Here is a 21630-nt window from a genome sequence, read left to right as displayed (position 1 = left end):
TGTAGAATCTTATTCAATGCAGCCTGTGGACTCTGTGCACCAGCATCCCCTGGGAGTTTCTTTAAATGCAAGTTCTCGGGCCCCACCCTAGGCCTCCTGACTCAGAATTTCTGGGGCTGGCAATGGCCTTGCTAGAAAGCTCCCCAGCCATTGTGTTGCAGGTGGTCTTTGCCCACGAATGCTGTCTCGGGGCTGGAAGGTATCTGACACCCTGAGGGCAGACACATGACATCCCCACTCTCTTTTGTATTTGCCCCAGCCCCCAACCCCAGTCTAGGCACACGAGAGCTCAGAAAAGACTCACTGATGGATTAAAAGTGCACTGAGGCCCAGAGAGGCCCAGTGACCTCCCTGAAGTCCCACACAAGTGAATAGGAAATAGCAGAGGGAGATGGTTAAGAGCCTAGGCTTGGGTCTTTGGCCATGCTACCCTGAACAAGCCCAATCCCATCTGATCTTGAAGCTAAGCAGGGTCGGTCCTGGTTAGTACTTGGATGGGAGTCCACCAGGGAAGACTGGGTACTGTAGGCATAAAAAACAACAAAAAAGTAAGGGATTGTAAACTGACAAAGTCCTTGCAATCTGTGAGGTCAACCAAGTGTTGCCTCGCCTTAAAAAAAATTATTTTTTAATTAAAAAAAAAAAAGAGCCTAGGCTTGGAGCCAGACATGCCTGGTTAAAAAAAATAAAATGCCCTTTCCTTGATCAGGTGTGTGGCCTTGGGCAAGTGCCTTAAGCCCCCACAGCCCAACTGGCCCATTTATAAAATGGGGCCATTCATCCCTATCTCAGAGAGTGAGATGAAGTAAGTATAAAAAGAAGGTTTGCACTGCACCTGGCTCCTGCTAACTTACAATACATGGAAGCTGCTGCTGTTATTATCGATACCATAAGTATCAACATCCTTATCACTGAGAGGCCTTGTCACAGCAAGGGCTAAACACCCAGGTCCTGGAGCCACTAGCCCCACTTATTATCTGAGTAAACCTGGACAAGTTCACTTCACATCTCTGGGCCTTGGTTGCCCCATCTATAAAATGGGAACAAAAATAATAATATGCCTACCTCATAGAGCTATTGTGAGTTGATATTTGTAAAGCTCTTAGGACAGTACATGGCACAGAGTGAGCCCTGAATAAAGGCTGGCTATTATTATCAGCAGACTGGAGAAGAAGCAGGCTGCACCCTGGGGATGAGGCGTGCCTACTTGCTTTACTCCTCATCCCCAATCCCCCTGGAAGTCTTGATAAAAGCTACCTCCATAATGAATGTACCTCGCAGCCAAGCACGGCTGTGACCACACAGCTCTGACGAACGAGGCCTTGGCGACAGCACCAACATCCATTTAATTAAGCAGCTTGACGGTGCTAGGAGGTGGATGACAGCCGACCAACCGGTATTGATTTCCTGATGGGACCATAGCCCAGGCCAGACAGGGGCCTCTGCTGAGATGAGAGACAATTTGCAGGGTTGGAGCCAGGGGATGGGGGTAGGGCTGAAACCTCCCAGGCCAGGGTATCCTGGTAGCCTGGGCAGAGAAGTCCCCTTCCCTCCAGAATGGCCTATGTTTCATGATCATGTTGGTGTGACACAGGAGCTCATATTTAATAAAGCACTTAGCATCATTTAATGTTCAACCATAGGTGCAACGATGACCCATTTTATAGACAAGAAACTGAGGCCCAGAGAGGCAGAGGTACGGATGCAAGGTCACTCAGCTGGGATTCAAGCCTAAGTCTGTCTGATTCCAAAATCTTCCTCTTAACCACCACAATATTGCCTCCCATTTATTACTTAGGTAAGTTTCTTGCTGGGCCTCGATTTTGCCATCTTTGAAATGGTCATGGAAGACTGGATTGGGTGGCCTTGAAGGGCTCTTTCTGCATTTTAGTTTGTGGTAAATTAACTCTTCTGGGTTTTTTTGTTGTTGTTGTTGGCCGATCCATGAGCTGAGAAAGAACCCTCAGAGTCTGTCACCATGGCCCAGCTATAAATTAATAATAAGCTAACATTTCTGTAGCCCTTACCATGTGTTAGGCACTGTTCTAAGAATATGAATTATTTTAATCCTTACCGCTCCCTAACACAAACACTCTACAACTACTGTTTTCCAAATGAGAAAACTGAGGCATAGAGAGATTTGACAACTTGCCTGTCTAGATGCTGTGCGTACCCCACCCAAGTCCCCTTATTGGCTCATACACCCATCTACCAGCTGCTACGAGTGTGGGCCACTAAAGAGCACACCTGCCCCCTTCTCCTGACAAATGTCCTTGACCAATGAGAGCCGTATCACCCCAAAAGGCCCTCTCCACAGGGGACAATGCTTGAGCAATGAGTATCTGAAGTGTAGGTACAAAAAGCTGGCCCATCACTACGTGGAACCTATTTTGAGTTGAACTGTGTCCCCACAAAATATGTTGAGGTCCTAAGCCCCACTACTTCAGAATGTGACTTTATTTGGAAATAGGGTCATGAGATATATAGTTAGTTAAGGCAAAGTCATAGCGGAAGATGGTGTACACTTAATCCAGTATGACAGGTGTCCTTATAAGAAGAGGAGAAGAGACACAGAGACAGACACAGAAGGAGATGGCCATGTGACAATAGAGGCAAACATTGAAGTGCTATATCTACAAACCAAGGAATGCCAAGGATTGCTGGCCACCATCCAAAGCTAGAAGAGGCAGAAGTATCTCCCCACCTGCCCCTACGCCCCCACCCCCAGCCTCCCTGCACGCACGCACACACACTTTCAGAGGGAGCATCGCTGTCTACATCTTGCTCTCAGACTTTTGGCCTCCAAAACTGAGACAATAAACTTCTGTTGATTAAGCCATCCATTTTTGTTCCTTTTAAAAGTTATGACTGCCTTAAGAAACTAATACAGAATGCTGGAGGCCCTTTGTCACCTGGAGTCCCCTTGCCACAAGATAGGACAACTCCCTGCTTCAGAGTATTCCCCCTCTGTCACCCTCAAGATTGTGTTGAAGCTAAACTGCTATCAAACTGATGTCTTTGCCTAGCTTCTTTCCCTGTCTTATTCTGTTTTCCTCAATTCCTTACAGATTCCTCCTAAGAGTTCATCCTCAAGAACTCATGTGTATAAGAATCCCTGACTCAGGCTCTACTTCTAGGAATCTTACATTACTCAAGGTCACCTATATGGCATGTAGCAGGTTTAGGATTTGAACCCAGGCAGTCTGGCTTCACAGCCAAAGCTTTTAAGAACCACAGTGCTCTGCTTCTGAAATGAGCAGGATAAGATGGCTGGTGGCATTGCCATCCCCTCTGCGACCCCAGCCTAGAGAAGTATCCATGCCTGGCACCTCTCTGCCTCTAGAAATGAACCCTGGTTCTCCTAGGAAGGACCCCTCCCCTCTAAGAAGTTTTTCTACTTCCTGAGGCCTGACTCCACTTCTGGCTCCAGGGCTGGGCACATGGTCCAGGCCGGGTGGATCATAACATTCCGTACTCCCACCCCCACAGTGATTGGTTCAGGGATGGGCACATGACTCAACTCCATCCAATGAGCTCCAACCTCAGTACTAGCCACTGAAACGTTGGGAACAACTTTCTTTCCTCCTTCTGAAGTTGCAGAGTAGGAAGGACTGAGCCTGGAGATGCTGGCTGTCTTCATGCCACTGGAAGGAAGGAAGGCCTGAGAGAGGGTCAGGGATTCCTGTTGATGTCCAAAGTGGCCATTTTGAAGTTTAGGTCACTAGACTACTCTGCCTTCCTTCGGTGGCTCCCTATTTTACCCAGCGTAAAAGGCAAAGTCTTAACCAGGCTGACAAGAGCCCACACGATCCAGCCCCATTAATCTGCCCTCTGTTCCTCATGCTCCTCACTCGCTTTTCTCCAGCACATTACCTCCTGCTCCCATCTCAAGGCCATAGTACCTGCTATTCCCTTTACTCAGACACTCTCTAGAGAGCTTCACCACTCATTCCCTCTCTCTACTCCAGCCTCAGCTCAGATGTCACGGCCTCAAAGAGGCCTTCCTGTGCCACTCAAATTAAAATAGCAGCCCCCATCACTCGCTGTCCTCTTACCCAGCTTTATTTTTCTTCACAGAACCCATCATTATTGACACTGTTTATTGCCACTGGCTATACTTCTTGATCCTAGCTCAATTGTTGTCTTTATCCTGAATAATAAACATGCATTAAGAACCTGCTGGGTACAAGGCCCTACTGATGTCTAGCAATATAGTCAGATCACAATACTTGTGTCCTCGGATTACTTTCACAACTTTGTTGACGTGTCTCGTACCCCACTGGAGTACACAGAAGGAACTCAACACGTGCTTTCCATGAGCCATGACACTTCGTGTTGCTGTGGTTAGCTGAGTACCCTCCTCTTCAGAAGTTCTTGTGCCTTGGCCACTTCTCACTGTCTGCTTCTTTAAATGTGAGAAGACACAGAGATTGCCAGAGATATGGGTCACGTGAGTTCTGGAAAGTTCTGGAAAGCCCTGGATTGATTTCTAATTCTGCCCTTTGTTGGCTGTGGTAAAAGAGTCTGTTTCAATGATCTATTCCTGAGTAACAAATCCCCTAAACTTTCTGGCTTAAAAAAATGGTCATTTTATTATCTCCTGAGGATTGACTGGGCTCAGTGAGGTGGGTCTTGCTTGGTTTCTCATGTAATTGCTATTTGAGAGCTTGAGTTATTCCAAAAGCGTCCTTACTCATACGCATACTCTTATACCTTATAGTGGTTGTTACTGGCTGTTGGCTGAGACCTCAGCTGGAGCTGTCAGCAGCAAAACCCACATGTGTCTTCTCCATGTGACTTGAGCTTCCTCATAGCATGGAGGCTGAGTATCAAGGATGAGAGAGTCCCGAGAGAACCAGGAAGAAGCTGTGTTCCCTTCTATGACCACACCTCGCTATGTGGAAAATACATTGCAGCCCTCATGCTGTAGTCACATTTAACTCTGATTCAAGAGGAGAGAACAGAGACCTCACCTCTCAGTGGGAGGGCTGGCTGTGTATGTCACACTGCAAAAAGAGCATGAGAATGGGAGCTGTAGTTCTGTCCACTTTGGAAAATATAATCTGCTATAATGTCTTGAGAAGCTAAGCTATAGAAATGTGGGAAGCTATGCGGTTTGTTTGTTTTTTTTAATGTAAGGGGTGGTGAGGTCTCTGGCCTTCCCTGGAGATATGTGCCCCTTTCTAAAAAACATTCAGATTCAGATTATAGAAGCCACAATGTCCACTAAGTAAAACAAGTCTATAGCTGGCCTTAGCTGAAGGGCTGTGGGTTTGCAACTCCTGCCACTATAGGAAAGGGAATTCTCACCTCCTGAGCAACTTCTACATGCCAGAGCCTGTGCTAGATCCTTCACATGTGTCACAGTGGTTGTGATGCCCATTTCACAGCTGAAGAAACTGAGGTGTCAAATGGTGACAGGCCTTGCTCAGAGTCAGAGAGTTAGGAAGTGGTAAAGCCAGGTTTTTGCCCTGGTGGGTCTTCCCCTGAAGGACTCACTTTTCTGGGCTGCGAAATGAGAGGACAGATTGTGCTAACTGTAAAGTGTTGTGCACACATTGAGTGTGATTTGGCTCTAAGATTTCGGAAGAAGGATTGAGACGGCCAGGAGTTATTTTGAGGATGCAGAGGCAAAAAGCAGACATGGGGCTGCCAAGTGAGGTGAGGGTTGGAGCCCCTCCCTGCTACCCGAGGAGAAGCTTTGGAAAGTTACAACCAGAGGGACAAGTTGCATTGGTAGGCGAGGCTCTGGACCAACAGGATATGAGCAAGATGGGGGTGGCTCCTGAGAAAATAAAAAACCTGGAGATGGAGCTGATTATAGGGAAATGAAGGGTGATGTGGCAATTAATGGCAAAGTGACAGTCACTGATGAAGTAGCAGGGGCTGGAGGTTGAGAATACCTGGACACAGTGCCTGTCTAAGGCCCTGGAGAGAAACAGGGATGCCATCGTGCTCCTCAAGCGCCTCTCACAGAGAGTAATGGTTGGTGTCCCGCCCCCATTCCTCTGTCCAAGCTCTTCCACGTGACCTTGACTGTCTCCCACCTCAAGGCCTCCTCACTGGCCTCCCATCAACTCTGTGCCAGAAAGTATGTTCTCTCTACGACAGCCAGAGTGTCCTTCTAAAGCTGATCCTCTTTCTCTCCACTGAAAACCCTCCAGCAGTTTCTGGTTGCTCTTAGCCTAACAGGTTCACTCCCGTGGCCCTGTTCCAATCTTCTGTATGGACTTTCTACCAGCTGGCATCTTCTCTTCTACTGACGTGTTTAATGGTTATTGTCTTTCTTGCCAAGCTCCAAGGTTGGCTTGGTCACAGGCGTTACCCCTGGCACGTAGTAGGTTCTCAATATTTATGGTTGCTCCTCTTGCAGTCTTTCTGACCCTGAAACAGTTGCTTAGGCAAAATAACTTTGGGGTCCCTCTTGACTCTTCTCTCTCATACCCCACAAGCAATCCATCAGCCAATTCTATTGGTTCATCCTTCAAAATATATTCAGAAACTCACCTTTTCCCCCACAATCACCCTGGTCCAGCCATCACCACCTCTCACCCAGTCAGCTGCAACAGCCTCTCACTGGTCTCCCTATTTCCACCCTTGCCCTCTATGATCTATATTTCCTCCCTGGTTTCCAGATGGCTCTTTCAAAACCAAAGTCAGGTCACGACCCTCCACTTCTCAGAACCCACCAATGGCTTCTTATTTTAGGGAGAGTAAAAGCCAATGTCCTTATAGCAGCCCACAAGGCCCTGCACCACCTGCCTGTCCCACTGCTCCTCTGACCTCCCTCCTACTGCTCTCTCTTTCACTGAGAGCCATGCGGGCTTTTGTTGTTGCTTGAAAACACCAACCTCATTCCTGCCTCAGGGCCCTTGCACGTGCTGTTCCTTCTGCCTGGAATGTTTGTCCCCAGATCTCTGCTTGGCTCGCTCCTCACTTCCTTCAAATCTTCCCCCTGACCATCCTGTGTAGAACATCACACATGCACACACGCACACGCACACGCACATACACCAGTCACCCTTCCCTTCCCTTGCTTTATTTTTCTTCGCAGCATTTAATCATCACTGGACACATGCATTTAGTTATCTTGTTTTTATCCATCTGTCCCAACAGATTGTAAAGTCTAGGAAGGCAAAGACTTTATCTCTTGCTCATTGTTATGCCCTCAGCTTCTGGCACAGCACCTGGCACGTGGTAGATGTTACTAACTAGTTACTGAATGAATGAGTTCAGGCTGCAGCCTTCTAAGTTTGGTACATTGGAGGTCTGCCCAGGATGGAAGCTACAGACATGGTTTTAAAACAACCACTCATACATTCACATTTAATAGGCAAAACGAACAGACAACCAAAAAAACCTCATGCCCCATCCCTCCCTGTTCCACAATTTCTCATTTACCATCCTTCAGGTGAGAACCTAGTATAGAGACCCCTCTTCTCTTTGTCTGCTCAGCACCCATTGTCCCATCTTCTGAGAAGACCACCTTGCTTTTCCTTTGGAGACCACCTCCCTCCCCCACTATAGTCCAGGGCTGGATGGATGGATCCACCCCTCATGCCAGAGGTGGCCTGTGACTCGACCATGTCAACCAGAGTTGCAGTGACTAGTTTCTGCTAGTTTCTGGATGGGCATATGACACAGAAATCAATGACACAGGCCAACCAGAGTAACCCCCAGGATATCTAGAGGAATTATTGAGAATGAAGTTCTCTCCTTGCCTGGTGGTTGCTAGGATGTTTTAGGGGTTCTACCTGGAGATTATGGTAGCATCCTGCTACCAGGAGGAAACTTGCCTTAGAATGGAATTACCACAGAGAGAGGCAGAGCCAAGAGATGGAGAGAACCAGGTGCACAATGACATCGTTTGAGTCCCTGGATGCAGCCATGCCTAAAGGCTTCCTTCTCCTAGACTTTTTAGTTAGGTGAGAAAATAAGGTTTTTTTCTTAAGTCAGTTTGAGGTGGGTTTCTGTCACTTGTATTCATGAATTATGACTAAATCATTGGCTTGACATATTTCAGAATTTCTGACATTGTCATACTGCCTCAAGCCAGGCTACAACCCCTGTGCAAAGTCATTCCTCCCTCCATGCCTTCACTCAAGCCATGCCTTCCTCCTGGAGGGCCCTTCTCCTTTCCTGTCCAAATCCTGCCTGTCTTTAAGGTCTACCTCAAAAGTCTTTTCCAGAAGCCTTCTCTGACTGACCAGACCCACTACACTTCTCCCCTCTGACCTCCCCTCCTTGTTGGATATTGAGTCTGGAGTAGTGCCCAGCTCCTCCCTCTTCCATCTCCTTTCAGCTTCTTGTCTCTCTTCTTCTCCAGGCCCCGCTAAGCCTCCTCCCCACCTAGGTCCTAGCGGAGGACTCAGGTCAACTTTGCAGCTCTGCTTCCCCCTGGTGGTAAAAATCAGGCTTGCACTCCTCAAAGTCAGGCTCCTGGGAGGGACAAACTCCCAATCTAGCCTGGGGTTGTCACACCCCAGAGTCCTATACTTTTACTTGCCAAATCTGGCAACCCGACCCTAACCTCCTGAAATCCTTTTCATAGAAACTTAGATTTTTAAGACAGGCCTTTGGAGCTACATAGGCTGAGCCCCAATGGAGACAGGAGACCTCTAAAGGTGGTGGCCAAAACTTTGCCCAGCCAGAGCCATGAAGGAAGAAGTACTCATTTCTCAAAAGAGACTAGAAATCTGGGTTTTAGATGACATTTCCTGGTTTTTACAGGTTGGCAACTAATTCAAAGTTTATAAATTGCTATGTGGGTCAAACAGAACATGTCTGGGAGCCAGATTTATCAGAAAGGCAACAGCCAGTTTTTAATCTCCGGAAAGAATTCTCTCATTTTATAGAGAGAGAAACTGAGGCCCAGAATGTGAAATGGGGTTGCTCCATCACAAGGCTGGTAAGTGGCGTTTTAGGACTGAATACAAGGTCTCTGGGATCCCAACACAGTGCTTGAGCCTTTGCACAGCCCCTTTGAGCTTATTTAGCTTCCAGTTTCTTCAGAGCAAATTCCCACTGCAGCTTTACCTTGTGGTTCCTCTGCCCCCAACCAGGAAATCAGCCCCTTCCACTCTCTAGAATTAGTCTTTCATCTCAGTTGACCCCTCACCATCCTCTTCCTCAATCTATTCCTCTTCACAGGCTCATTCTCTTAGTTTCACAATAGACTCAGGCCTCCCCTAAAATCAGCCTCCCTGAAGTCTCCTCCCTTGATCACAATTTTCACCAAGGAGCCCAGTAAAATAGTTGGAGCTCATAGCAGCTCATAGCCTAGTGGCAAAGGGAAGCCCAGGGAACTGTGGGGGCACCAAAAAGGGAGGAGAGAATCAGGGAAGGCTTCTTAAAGGAGGGGATGTCTGTGCCTAGTTTTGAAGAAGGAACTGTAGTTTTCTAGATGAAGAGAGGGATGCGGGGGCTGGGAGGAGAAGATAGAGGAGGAATAAGGGCAAAGTCTGCATGAGCAGTGGGGTATCTATGTTGGGAGGGTTATGAATTAAATTGTGTCCCTTCCCCCCACATTCATATATTGCAGTCCTACCCCCTAGTACTGCAGAATGTGACCTGATTTTGAAATAGGATCATTGCAGATGTATCTTTTGATCACCTTCCTACAATTCCCCACCTCACCACCCCACATCTGGTAACCACAAACCTGATCTCTTTTCCTATGAGTTTCATTTTAGATTCCACATATAAGTGAGATCATATATGTCTTTCTCTGACTTATTTCACTTAACATAATATCCTCAAGGTCCATTCATATGTTGCAAATGGCAAGATTTCCTTCTTTTTTATGGTTAAGTAATATTCCATTATATGTATATACCACATTCTCTTTATTCATTCATCCATCCATGGAAACTTAGGTTGTTTCCATGTCTTGGCTATTGTAATCAATACTGCAATAAACATAAGGGTGAAGATATCTCTTCAACATAGAGATTTTGTTTCCTTCAGATATATACCCAGAATTAGGACTGCTGTGTCATATAGTAGTTCAAATTTTAATTTTTTGAGAACCCTCCACACTGTTTTTCACAGTGGCTATACCAAGTTACATTCCTACTAACAGTGTGCAAGAGTTCCCTTTCTCCACATTCTCACCAGCATTTGTTATCTCGTCTTCTTGATGATCCATTTTAACCATTTATAATGTTGTGTAGTCATAATGTGGTATAGTCATCATCACTATCTATTTCCAGAAATTTTCATCATCCCAAACAAAAACTCCTTATTTATTAAACAGTAACCCTCTATTCCCTTCCCTCTCCCTGTTCTTGATAACCTCTAATCTGCTTTCTGTTGTTTTTAAGGCTGAATAATATTCCACTGCATGTATATATCACATTTTGTTTGTCCAGTCATCTGCTGATGGACATTTAGGTTGTTTCTTCTTTTGATTATGGTCAATAATGCTGCTATGAACACTGATATAAGTACATATTTGATTCCCTGCTTTCAAGTCTTCCATGTATATACCCAGAAGTGGAATTGCTGGATCATATGGTAACTCTAAATTTAACATTTTGAGGACCTCTGAACTGTTTTCCACTGTGGATGCACTGTTTTACATTCCCACCAGCAATGGATTTCAATTTTTCCACATTCTCACCAACACTTGTTCTTTTTCTTTTGTTCGGATCATAGCCATCCTAGTGGGTATGAAGTGGTATCTAATTGTGGTTTTGATTTGCATTGCCCTAATGACTAATGACATGCATTTTTTCATGTGCTTGCTGGCCATTTGTATATCCTCTTTGGAGAAATATTCAGAGAGGAATGTTTTGCAATTGAGAGATGATGTCGGCTCAGACCAGAGAAAGAGCAGGGAAGGTAGTGTGAAGTGGTCAGATTTTAGATAGCTTTCAAAGATGGAGCAGACTGAGTTTGCTGATGGACTAGATGTGGGGCATGGAAGAGAAAGGGATGTCTGCGCCTAATGTTGGAGAAGGAACAGACATCCCCTCCTCCAGGACTTCTTCAGGATGACTCTAGAGTCTTGGGCCAGAGCAATTACTGATATGGAAAAAGCTTCGAGGGAAGCAGGCCTAAAGGGAGGGAGAGGAGTTTGGTTAGATTCTGAGACCTCCTGGAACTGGAGAATTGAAGCCTTGGGAGGAATTTAATGCTTTAAGAAAGTGGGTAGAAGGAGAAAAGGAGAGATCGCCTATCTTGTACCACCAAGTTGCTTGTCAGAATCCTGTATAATCACTGCTTCACTTTATTAATTCCTAAATCAGCTGGGGTACGTACTTGCCTCTCGCCTGCAAATCCTATTCCTTGCTTGTTCATGAGGCTGCAGATCCAGCTATAGCCAGTAGGTGGCACTGTATGGTCAGAAATAGTCAGGACCTTGTGACTGGGTGGCCTAGGGACCTAGGTCCAAGAATTGGAGTTTTCAAATAATTGAATTGTGTAAAAGTAAAGTTCTAGAATCTGAGTACAAGCGCATTCGAAAATTCAAGAAGGTAAACACCACACCTGAGCTTTGAGGAAGGGAGGTCTCAGTGGGTAACTGGTCTCAAGATTAACCTCTGTGGTAGATATATATATGAGTTCACTCATTGTCAGTCAGTAAATAGCTATTCATTTGAGCACCTACTACATGTCACATACCCGAGCTGTGTTACATGCTGTGGATTCATGTGAGATCAGAACAGACTTAGAACCTGCCTCAGAGGAGTTTGGAAGCAGAAACAACAACAAACAAGTAAACGAATAAGATGATTACAGATTGCGTTTTCAAGGAAATACACAGTATTATGTAATGGAGGTAATGGACTGACGAACTGACGAGAGGAGGTGGTTTGCATGGAGGCCTGAAGTATGAGAGCAGGGCTCCTAACCCTTCAGCAGAGAATGAGAGAGGACTCTTGGTTTTTGGTTTTGGTGGTCAGTCACGTAGCTAACCACTCCCAGGATCACTATTTGAAGTCAGGTCTAAATGGGGCTTACTAATGGCTTCTGGGAAGATTGAGTAAGGTAATATATATGCAAACCCTGAGCATAGTGTCTGGTTCTAAACATGGGAGCTACCTTATTATCTCTCAAATAGGAGCAGGGTTTTGAAAACAACCTCCAAGCTAAAAGCAACAAATAAACAGGACAAACAAACAGAGATCCATGGACATGGACTATAGACTAATGGTTACCAGAGGCAGAGGGAGGTAAAGGGGGGGGTGGGCAGTGAGATTCAATATGTAGTGACAGAAAGAAATCTAACTATGGGAGGTGAACACACAGTGTAAATATATATATATATTACCATTAAAGTGTATAGCTGAAATTTATTGGATTTCATTAACCAATGTCACCACAAAAAAATAATAAATTAATTTTTTAAAAAATGAGCTCACAAAAATAGTGGACAATTTGGTGACAGACAGAGGGGAGGGGCGTTGGGGGGCTGGGAGAATGGGGTGAAGGGTTAAAGAAGTACAAATTAGTAGTTGATAGATGGTCACAGGGATGGGAAGCACAGTACAGGGAATGCAGTTAGCATTAATATATTGACTAGGTGGAAAACCAGAGGAGAGAAGGAGCAATTAGGGGGATTGTTTAATAAACTATATGAATATCTAACCAATGTACCGTAAACTTGAAACTAATTTTAATTAATTAATTAATTTAAAATTAATTAATGTAAATAAATAAATAAAAATAATAAACAAAGACAGCCTTCGAAACACACCTGCCTTTCCCGCTTCATAGCCTTTGCAATGAGGCCAATGAGAAAAGTTTAATAGTGCCAGTAAGACATGGTCTACCTCCATCAGATAAGCCAGCAAACTTGGGGCCAAAGGCGAGTTGTAAACTCCAGGCTTCTTCAACTTTCAGGGAAAGACAGGCCACAGACAGGAGACCAGTGTCTGAGAGCCCTGCCCTGCCTCTAAGGAGTATGAGTGTTGGGGGAGCAGGAGGCCAAGGGCCCTCCTGCTCCCCCAACACAGGCACTAGCACCGGGCAGGTGAACTTCCAACGTGTAAGACCTAATAGCGCCTACTTGGGGACACCTGCCCTCCATATCCCAGCGGAAAGCCAGGGCTTTCTCTCTAAGCTTCGGTTGAGCACTTGCTTGCCTTTCCAGACCTGCAGATACCCTCTGCACATATACAAACATACTCACATGCACACTCATACATGTACACACTGAGACTGATGCACTCATACACATATACATGTGCTTATATCTTACACTCAAATATTTATATACACATACTCATACACTGACACTCATTCACTCATTTACATATAGTTACACGCGTGCAAATATACACACTCATATGGTCAGTTACATTTACACCCACTCATATATTTAAATGTACATTCAATAATGCACAAGTCACACACTCATACACCTCATACACTCAAACATATATATTAAATCTGCTCACATAAATATAGACTCAAGCATTTATACATAGTCCTACTCTCACATACCCATATTCATTCATATGTATACATTTACACACACACACTAAAACATTCGCACATGATATATTTGTACGTAGACTCAGATACATGTAACACACTCATACATTTATACATACACTCTAATATTCACACACACCTCACACACACATTCATACTCACAACACGCGCTTTCACATGCATTCGTGCACCCACACTGTTTCTATGGAAGAACGTCCAAACCTATAGAAAATTTATGAGTTTATTAGAGTTTACTTGAACCAAACTGAAGACATGTCGGAAGCAAAATCTCAAGGGTTTGAGAAAATGCTCTGGAGAATGGCAGTTTTTCAGTTCTTTTGATGCATTTGGAATCAAAGGAGAAAAGGAAGGAGGATTACATGAAATCCATTTGTGGTAGATTAAGAAAGCGGGAGAAAGCGAGGGGGTGGAAATCTCTATGATTGCATAAAAAGTAAAATGGAGAGATACATACTTCTTTACCATTGATGGATACAAGACAGTTAACATTTAGCATTTACAGTACATGGGGGTGGTGTACAGGCAATAAGATCATGTGCTCCCTTGAGGACGGTTATGCCCTTGAAGGGATCTGAAAAAGAGGATCGTTCTGTCATTTCAAAGGTGTGTTAACCTAGATGCACAAAAACAATGAACAGTGCTTGCTTAAGGCCAAGATAAAACTTTTTTTAAGGGAGTTATAGGCCTGAGGCATGACTACCCACCCTGACCTGCCCAGTTCGGCATTTATGATCAGGTCATCCTCTCAGATCACTTTCAGTCACTGAGCTTGTCAGATTCACTGCACAGCTCTTTTTTCATCCATATATACTATATTTTCTTGCACACACAGTCATACACTTATATACACTCATTCATATATGCTCTGACTCAAACTCAAACATTTACACATACTCACAAATCTTGGCTCATTTAGTTACTCGTATACACACAAACATTCATGCTCACATACTCAAACATTTATATAGACATGTATTCACTCATAAATCAGGGATATGTGCCCAATCGTCCAAGCACACAGTAGCATGTGAAGGATATTTCCTTGGTGTTCATTTCTGTGCCACCTATGTCATGGAGTTAGTGTGCTGATCAAATGTTGAGAAACTTCCCAAGAAAGGGTCCTGTACTCTGCCAGGCTCCATAACTACTCCATCTCCCTGTGTTCTCAGGGAGCAGCCCCTCACTGCCCACTTTGGGGAACCTGAGAAAAATTTTGGCTGAGAGGTCATGGAGCAGAGGCCAGACCTACCTACCAGAAATGGCCACGTGGTCTTAGATTCCAGCCAAGGGCTAGGCATGTAGTCTGACAAGTAGGGAGAGACAGCAGAAGAGAGAATCTCACCAGAATATCATAAGAAATCTTTAGATAATTACTGTCTCCCCCCATTGTTACAACTTTTTACGAATAAATGAATGTCTTTAGATGGTTTCTTTTTGGGTTCAGAGACCATAAATCTGATGGCCCACAGACCATCTCAATCTACAGACTCTTTTGTTTGAGTTGCGCATTTAAAAATTTTGAATTTTGAAGTCTTTGCGGGAGGGGAGAACACTTTCAGAATAGAAAATCCACTCCTCCATGAGAACAATGAGAACAGTGGCAAAATCATCAAATTAACTTTTTCAGTACTCTGAAAATTAACCAAAGGCTTGTAACAATCTGAGGAACATTTATTCAGGAGGGAGGAAGGAAGAGGAGGAGAGGGAGGGGAGGGGAGGAGAGGGGGAGAAGAGAGAGGAGAAAGGAAGGGAAGGAGAAGATTGAATCTCACTAAGCACTGTGAGCTATGTGGCATTTTAACTTATCCTGTCTCATTCCCCTTGTCCCAGCTCTGCAGCAGCCTTGCAAACCAACATTTTTATAATAATCATGATAGCCATGAGGAACAACAACTTAGCAGCCACTGGGAGAGAAAGAAAGGTTTGGAGCTCCCTAAAAAGTCCAATTCCCGGAGAGTTGTTATTATTTGACCTGTCTGGAAGGTCCATGGAAATCTCCACTCCCCGAGTTCATCTTTATTTGACCTGACTTAGCTCAGTCAGTGTAAACAGTCTTTTCCTTGGGGACATTTGTCAAAAACAACCAGCAACAATAGTTTAACATAGAAGCTGCCGGAGGCAGAAATAACAGATGAGACAAATAAGAAGCTGAGCACAAAATTTTAAAAGAAAAGCTGAGTAATGAGATGTTAATAGAGGGCTCTGAAAAGCTCCAACATATTCTTGGGGATATAGAAGGCCCATGACTGGATGTGGTTCCATAGTGTAACAGTTAGCATGTCTGCTTTAACTGCAGAAGGTCCTGGGTTCTCACCCCAGTGGAGCCAAGGTCCATGGTCTACGGCCATGCCACCCTGAACAAGCCCGATGTCTGATCTTGGAAGCTAAGCAGGGTCGAGCCTGGTTAGTACTTGGATGGGAGACCACCTAGGAAGACCAGGTGCTGTAGGCATAAATAATAATAATAAATAATGATCTAAAAAATAGAAGGCCATGACTATGCACAGAGCGGTGCACTGGCCCAGGAAATGCCTGAGAAAGCCCTAATCTCTCACTTCTGGCTGACCTTGAGGGTCTGCTTAAGCAGAAAGTGCAGGCTAATGTTGTAAACTGTGTAATGAAGCATTAAAAGCATGTCCTAACACACACACAGCCTCTCATCAAAGGCTGGGAGACTTATGGTTTGATGCATTTATAGAAATCTCTAATTATTAGCTGACCATTAAGCTAACTAAGCAGAATCTTATATATAAGATAAAGAATACAGACTATAGAATTAGTTCAGGAAAGTCACTAAACAAACATCATCAGCTAAACAATAAACAGCAACAACAAGCTGTGGGGGTGGGGAAATCTGGTTTCTGGAGTTGCCATGCAATACTATTTAAAATGTTAAAATTTCAACAAAATTACTAGACATGCAAAGAAACAGGAAAGTATGACTCAGACACAGTGAGAAAAAAGCAACCAAGAGATACAGCCCTTTAGGAAGACCAGACCTTGGACTTAACTAGACAAAGACTTTAAATCAACTGTTTTAAATGTATTCAGAGAATGGAATGAAACTTGTGTTTGATGGGCCTATAATGTATAAAGATATAATTTTTATGTCAATACTGGAACCAACAAGGGGAGGGAAGAGAGCTATATAGGAGCCCTGGGTGCACGGGTTGGCAATCCCAGCCTCCCCCAGAGCTTGATTGAGGCCCTGGCTCCCTCTTCAATCATTTGATCTTTATTAGTCACCTACCCTAGGGGATCCAGTAGTGGCCAAGGCAGACCCAACTGTCTCTGCCTTTGCAGAGCTCCTAGCTCCACAGAAGGGATGAGATGGTGTGACTCGGCATCTGCTCACAGGGAAGGGGCTGGACCCTGGTTGGGAGTTTTAGAAGAATTTCTTCGTGCTTTGTTGGTAAGGAGACAGTTTTAAGGTGTCAGGCCATCTTTCACTATCTTCTGCACTGCACTTTCCCCTTGTTTCTATTCTCCCTCCCCTACCATTGCCCTTCAAATTATTATGCAAAGCAGCTTCCTTTATCTTCTCTGGCAGTGACCTGCAAGCAAGGAGGTTGGTGGGGGTAGAGCTGGGGAAGTAATGCAAAGAGAGGTATCTATCATTTATCACAAGCAGTTAGCTTATGCAATCATGGAAGCTGGCAAGTCTAAAAGCCATAAGCTGGACTGGCAGGCTAGAGACTCAGGAGAACTGTAGTTCCAGTTCCTGTCCAAAGGCCATCTACTTGTAGAATCAGAAAGAGCAGATATTGTAAATGAAGTCTAAAGACCATCTGCTGGAGAACTTTCTCTTGCTCGAGGGAAGCCGGTCTTTTTGTTCTATTTAGGATTTCTGCTAATTGGGTGAGGCCCAGTCATATTATGAGAGCAATCTGCCTCAATCAAAGTTCACCAATTTAAATGTTAATCTCACCCAAAAACACTCTCACAGAAACACTCAGAACAGTGTTTGACCAAACACGATTATCTGGGCACCTCATGGCTCAGCCAAATTGACACAGGAAATGAACTGTCACACCTGAGGAGAATCAGATCCAAGGGACAGGGGTAGAGTTTACTCCCCTGAATGCATCTTAAAGAGATAATGGGAGACAAAATAAGCTCTTATGATTATATTTGTCGAACGAAGTCCAAAAAAGTCTGGAGGCTTTGGCTAGAAATAAATGATAGAGATTTATTCAAGGGTCTGAGGGTTTGCAAACTAGAAACACAACTAGGCAATACTCAGAGTGTTCTGAAGAAGCAAGGAAAGCTGAGGTTTCTTATAGTAAAAAGTACATTCTTGAGAAGAATCAGTCCTGCATTCTTAGCCTCTAGATTGGTCTGAGATGTAATCCTCAGATGACCAGGTGGTCTGGATACCTGAACATTCTTTCCTTAGTCCTTCAGAGGGTAATCAGAGGGGTATCTGGAGGTTTGTTATATATTCAGGCATTGAGGCAGGACTGGAAAGTTCAAAAGGTTAAGTACGCAGGCTAGTTAAAGCAAGAACAGAATCATTTCCTCTTGTCTCAACCTACCCGATTTTAGTAATTTAGCAACTCAACAATAGTGACTCCATTTTATTTCTTCACTCTTCCTTATACCCTAGGTTTATATTGCTCGGTCATTATAGCTGTTACTTGTGTTTTTGTCGGAGGATGAAGGGGAAAAGCTATTCTCACTAGGAACCTATTTCTTTGGTAGCTCTAGAGTTACCCTTTGGGCAAAGATTGCTCTTTTCTTTGGAAAAGCACTTCACAGGGCCCTCTGTTATCTAAGATAAAATGGAAGCCATCTTCTGAAAGGAAAAAATCTTGGCCCCAAAAGAACCAAATGTTAACTGCTGTGTTCCATGGGGAGCAGGGAGGAGGCGTTTTTGGAGAGATTACACACTGTTCCTTAGGTTTGCTTGCTCTGGTTGGGGCGAGGCCTGGGAAGTGAGGATTTCTGGACTCTGGGAAGAGAACAAGGGACTCATGTCAGGGGCTCTGACTGCACTGAGAGGCAAAGGGCTGGGAGAAGCAGCCCGAAGGTGTCCCTGAGACGGGGTTCTCCAGGGCAGGGGCATGGTCAGTGCAGAGAGACCTGCTGACTGGGTTTCACTTTTTCTTTCACTCTCTCAGACTTCCTCGCAAAACTGTGTAAGGACCTCAGCCTGAACTCGGGTGACTTGGGGGAATTTGGAAAGGAGATGTGAGAAGGTCCTGGAGCCTTCTGGCAGGGCAGCCCAGAGGAATAGGTCAGAGGCAACTGATGAGTAGGGTGGATGAGCAATTCCTCTGTTAATAAATACTGTGGGACAACAGGTTTCCTCTGTATGTGCGTAAACTTAGTGGTCATGGAGGGTTGGGAGTTCTTTGGGGCTTTTTCAGAGGGGTGGTGCCTGCTGTCCTGTAGCACCGAAGGGTGCCAGATTTTGGAGAAGTGGCATAGCATAGAGGTTAAATTTGTTCTCTGAGGCCAGACTGCTTGGTTTGAGTCCTGACTCCACTTCTTATGGCCACAGGCAACCTAATCTACCTCTATGACCTCAGTTTGCTCATTCATGAAAGTGAGGCTGTTTGAAGATTAAATGAATCAATATTAGAAAATGCTGAGAATAGAGCCTGAAATATAAATGTTCGTTAAGTAAGTCAGTGGTGCCCAGTTAGGGTAGGTTTGGGCAGTGTGGTCAGGTTATAGAGGTGAGTTTGAGAGGGTGATGGAAGGAAATCCTTGGTCCCAAATGAGGTATTTTGCAGGAGCGTGAACCCCCTCAGGGATCCTGATTTTGCTCCTGCACGCTGAGAGAAGAGAGAGCAAAATAAACCAAGAGCTGTTTAGCTTTTTCTCAAAGTCTTTCCTTCCCTTTGGTAGAGTTGCCAGGCCAAGCAGCGGGCCATTCTATTTTTGTTTTTCTCTAATCTGCTTCCAGCCCAGGGGCAAGGGCAGAGGCCTAAAAATACCATGGGCCGCCAGGTTGGATCACTTCAGCCTCTGGCCAGCAGGCTGCTTGTCCCTCTGCTCAGCACTCTGCCCTTGGGCTTCACTCACCAGCAGCAGTTGGGTACCCCCAACCCCATTCCCAGACTAGGGGTGGGATTTGGAGGGACAGAGTCAAAGATCTGTGGCTCAGGGCTAGGGGTGCCCCAAGAGATGCTGAGGCCCAACCAATAGCTTCAAGATGCAAGGATGGACAGTCTCTCAGAGGTCACTTTGCCCAGCACTCCCCTTTGTACAGATGGGAACACTGAGTCCCAGAAAGTTGAGGCTTTGTGGTTTTCTGAGCTAAAATGCCTGCCCTTCCCCCTTCCTCCCAATCCTGTTCAAAGCTCTTATCTTGAAGAAAAGTTTCCAATGATCCTGAGGAGAAAAAGCCCTGGGCTGGGAGTCTAAAGCCCTGACTCTAGTCACCTAGGAGGAGCGGAGGGCCAGTCACTCCCCTCTGGGCCTCAGTTCCTTCATCTGTAAAATCGAGGGAAACAGCCCTGTGAGGTTCTGCAAAGATGTGAGGGAGGCTGGCACAAAGCTGGGGGTAGATCTAGTCCTCAGGAGAACCATCCCTGGGAGCCTAAAGCTCCTCTGTTTTCAGCTATTTTCTGTTCTGGGTTTTGTCTGAAAAGGAGTTCTGTTACTAAAATAGAAAGTTGTTGAAGATTCGAAGGTTCCCTCTTGCCCCCAAGGTCTGTATTAAGCTTCAGCTGCTATCATACCTCAAGTTACACTCTGATTGTTGGCTCCAAACAACTCGCAGTTCACCCCAGGCTGTCTCATCCCTGGGCTTTTGCGCATGATCCCTGCTCTCCACCTGCTTCACCTGGTCACCTGGCAAACTCCGTTCATCCTTTCAGCCACAGCTTAGGTACCACCTCCTGGAAGCCTTCCAGACCTGCCCCAGACCTGCCTAAAGGCCCCCTTAGGGCTGCCGCAGATTCCAAACTATCTCGTCATAGCACTTAGTCCCTTTGTAAAAATTGCCTATATACTTGTCTGTCTTTCATCAAAGAATACTGTGAGTTTAAATCCCGATTCTGCCACTTCCCAGCTATGTGACCCAGGGTTAGTAACCTAACCTCCCTGTGCTTCAGTTTCTACATCTCTAAAATAGTATCAGCAAACACAAAGTGCTTGCTATGTGCCAGTCCCTATCTTATGTGTTTATTCATTTAATCCATACAACGTTTCTGAGATTGGTACAGAAACCATTTATTTAATTTTTTTTAACAAATGAGAAAACTGAGGCACAGAAAGGTTAAATAACTTGCCCAAAGTTACATAGCTTGTAAGTGGCAAGGCTATTATTCACAAATCATACAGTCCAACTGCAGAGAGATTCTATTGCCTTTCAGAAGCTACCTACCTCAGAGAGTGTTGTGAGGGTGATATGAGTAAAATACCTGTAAGGTTGACTCATAGTAAATAATAAATACTCATTACCTATATTTCTCAGTGTCTCCTTCTCTGTCAATTCAATCTATGCTTGCAGATTTAAGTCTGGGGATTTAAAATAAGAATGGGGCACATTTTTATAGTTTTTTTCTTATCGTGCTGTCCCATTTACTACAACAGGATCGTTAGATGTCAGAGCTGGATAGAACATATGAAATGATGATAATCATAACAAAGAATGCTTAAAATGAATATTTATTATATGTCATTGTGCTCATGTAGTTTTTAATATAGATTTTATTTTCAAAGCTGTTTTAAGGTCATAGCAAAACTGAGTAAAAGTTACAGAAATTTTCCATAGACTGCCTATCTCTACCTCCACCCAAAACAACCCTACTATCAACATCCCCCACCCAAGTGGTATGTTTCAATCAATAAGCCTATGTAGATACATCATTATCACCCAAAGTCCATAGTTCACAGTACGGTTCACTCTTGGGGCTGTACAATCTATGGGTTTTGACAAACGTATAATAAAATGGGTCCACCATTACAGTACCATACAGAGTAGTTTCACTGCCCTAAAAACCCTCTGTGCTCTGCAGAATCATCCCTTTCTGCCCTTAACACTCAGCAAACACTGATCGTTTACTATCTCCATAGTTTTACCTTTTTCAGAATGTCATATAGTTGGAATCATGCAATTATATAGCCTTTTCAGACTAGCTTCTTTTATTTAATATGCATTTAAGGTTCCTTTATGTCTTTTTATGACTTGGTAGCTCATTTCTTTTTAGCCCTGAA

General features: G+C 44.5%; 2 pseudogenes; both read left to right on the top strand.

Moving 5' to 3' along the window:
• Positions 1–413: 413 nt before the first annotated feature.
• On the top strand, positions 414–531 carry LOC120622598 (uncharacterized; annotated as a pseudogene).
• Positions 532–15797: 15266 nt separating this feature from the next.
• On the top strand, positions 15798–15913 carry LOC120622485 (uncharacterized; annotated as a pseudogene).
• Positions 15914–21630: the final 5717 nt, after the last annotated feature.

Source organism: Pteropus medius, unplaced genomic scaffold (assembly GCF_902729225.1).
Source record: "Pteropus medius unplaced genomic scaffold, Ma_sr-lr_union100, whole genome shotgun sequence".
NCBI lineage: Eukaryota > Metazoa > Chordata > Mammalia > Chiroptera > Pteropodidae > Pteropus > Pteropus medius.
This window is presented reverse-complemented; position numbering and strand designations above follow the sequence as displayed.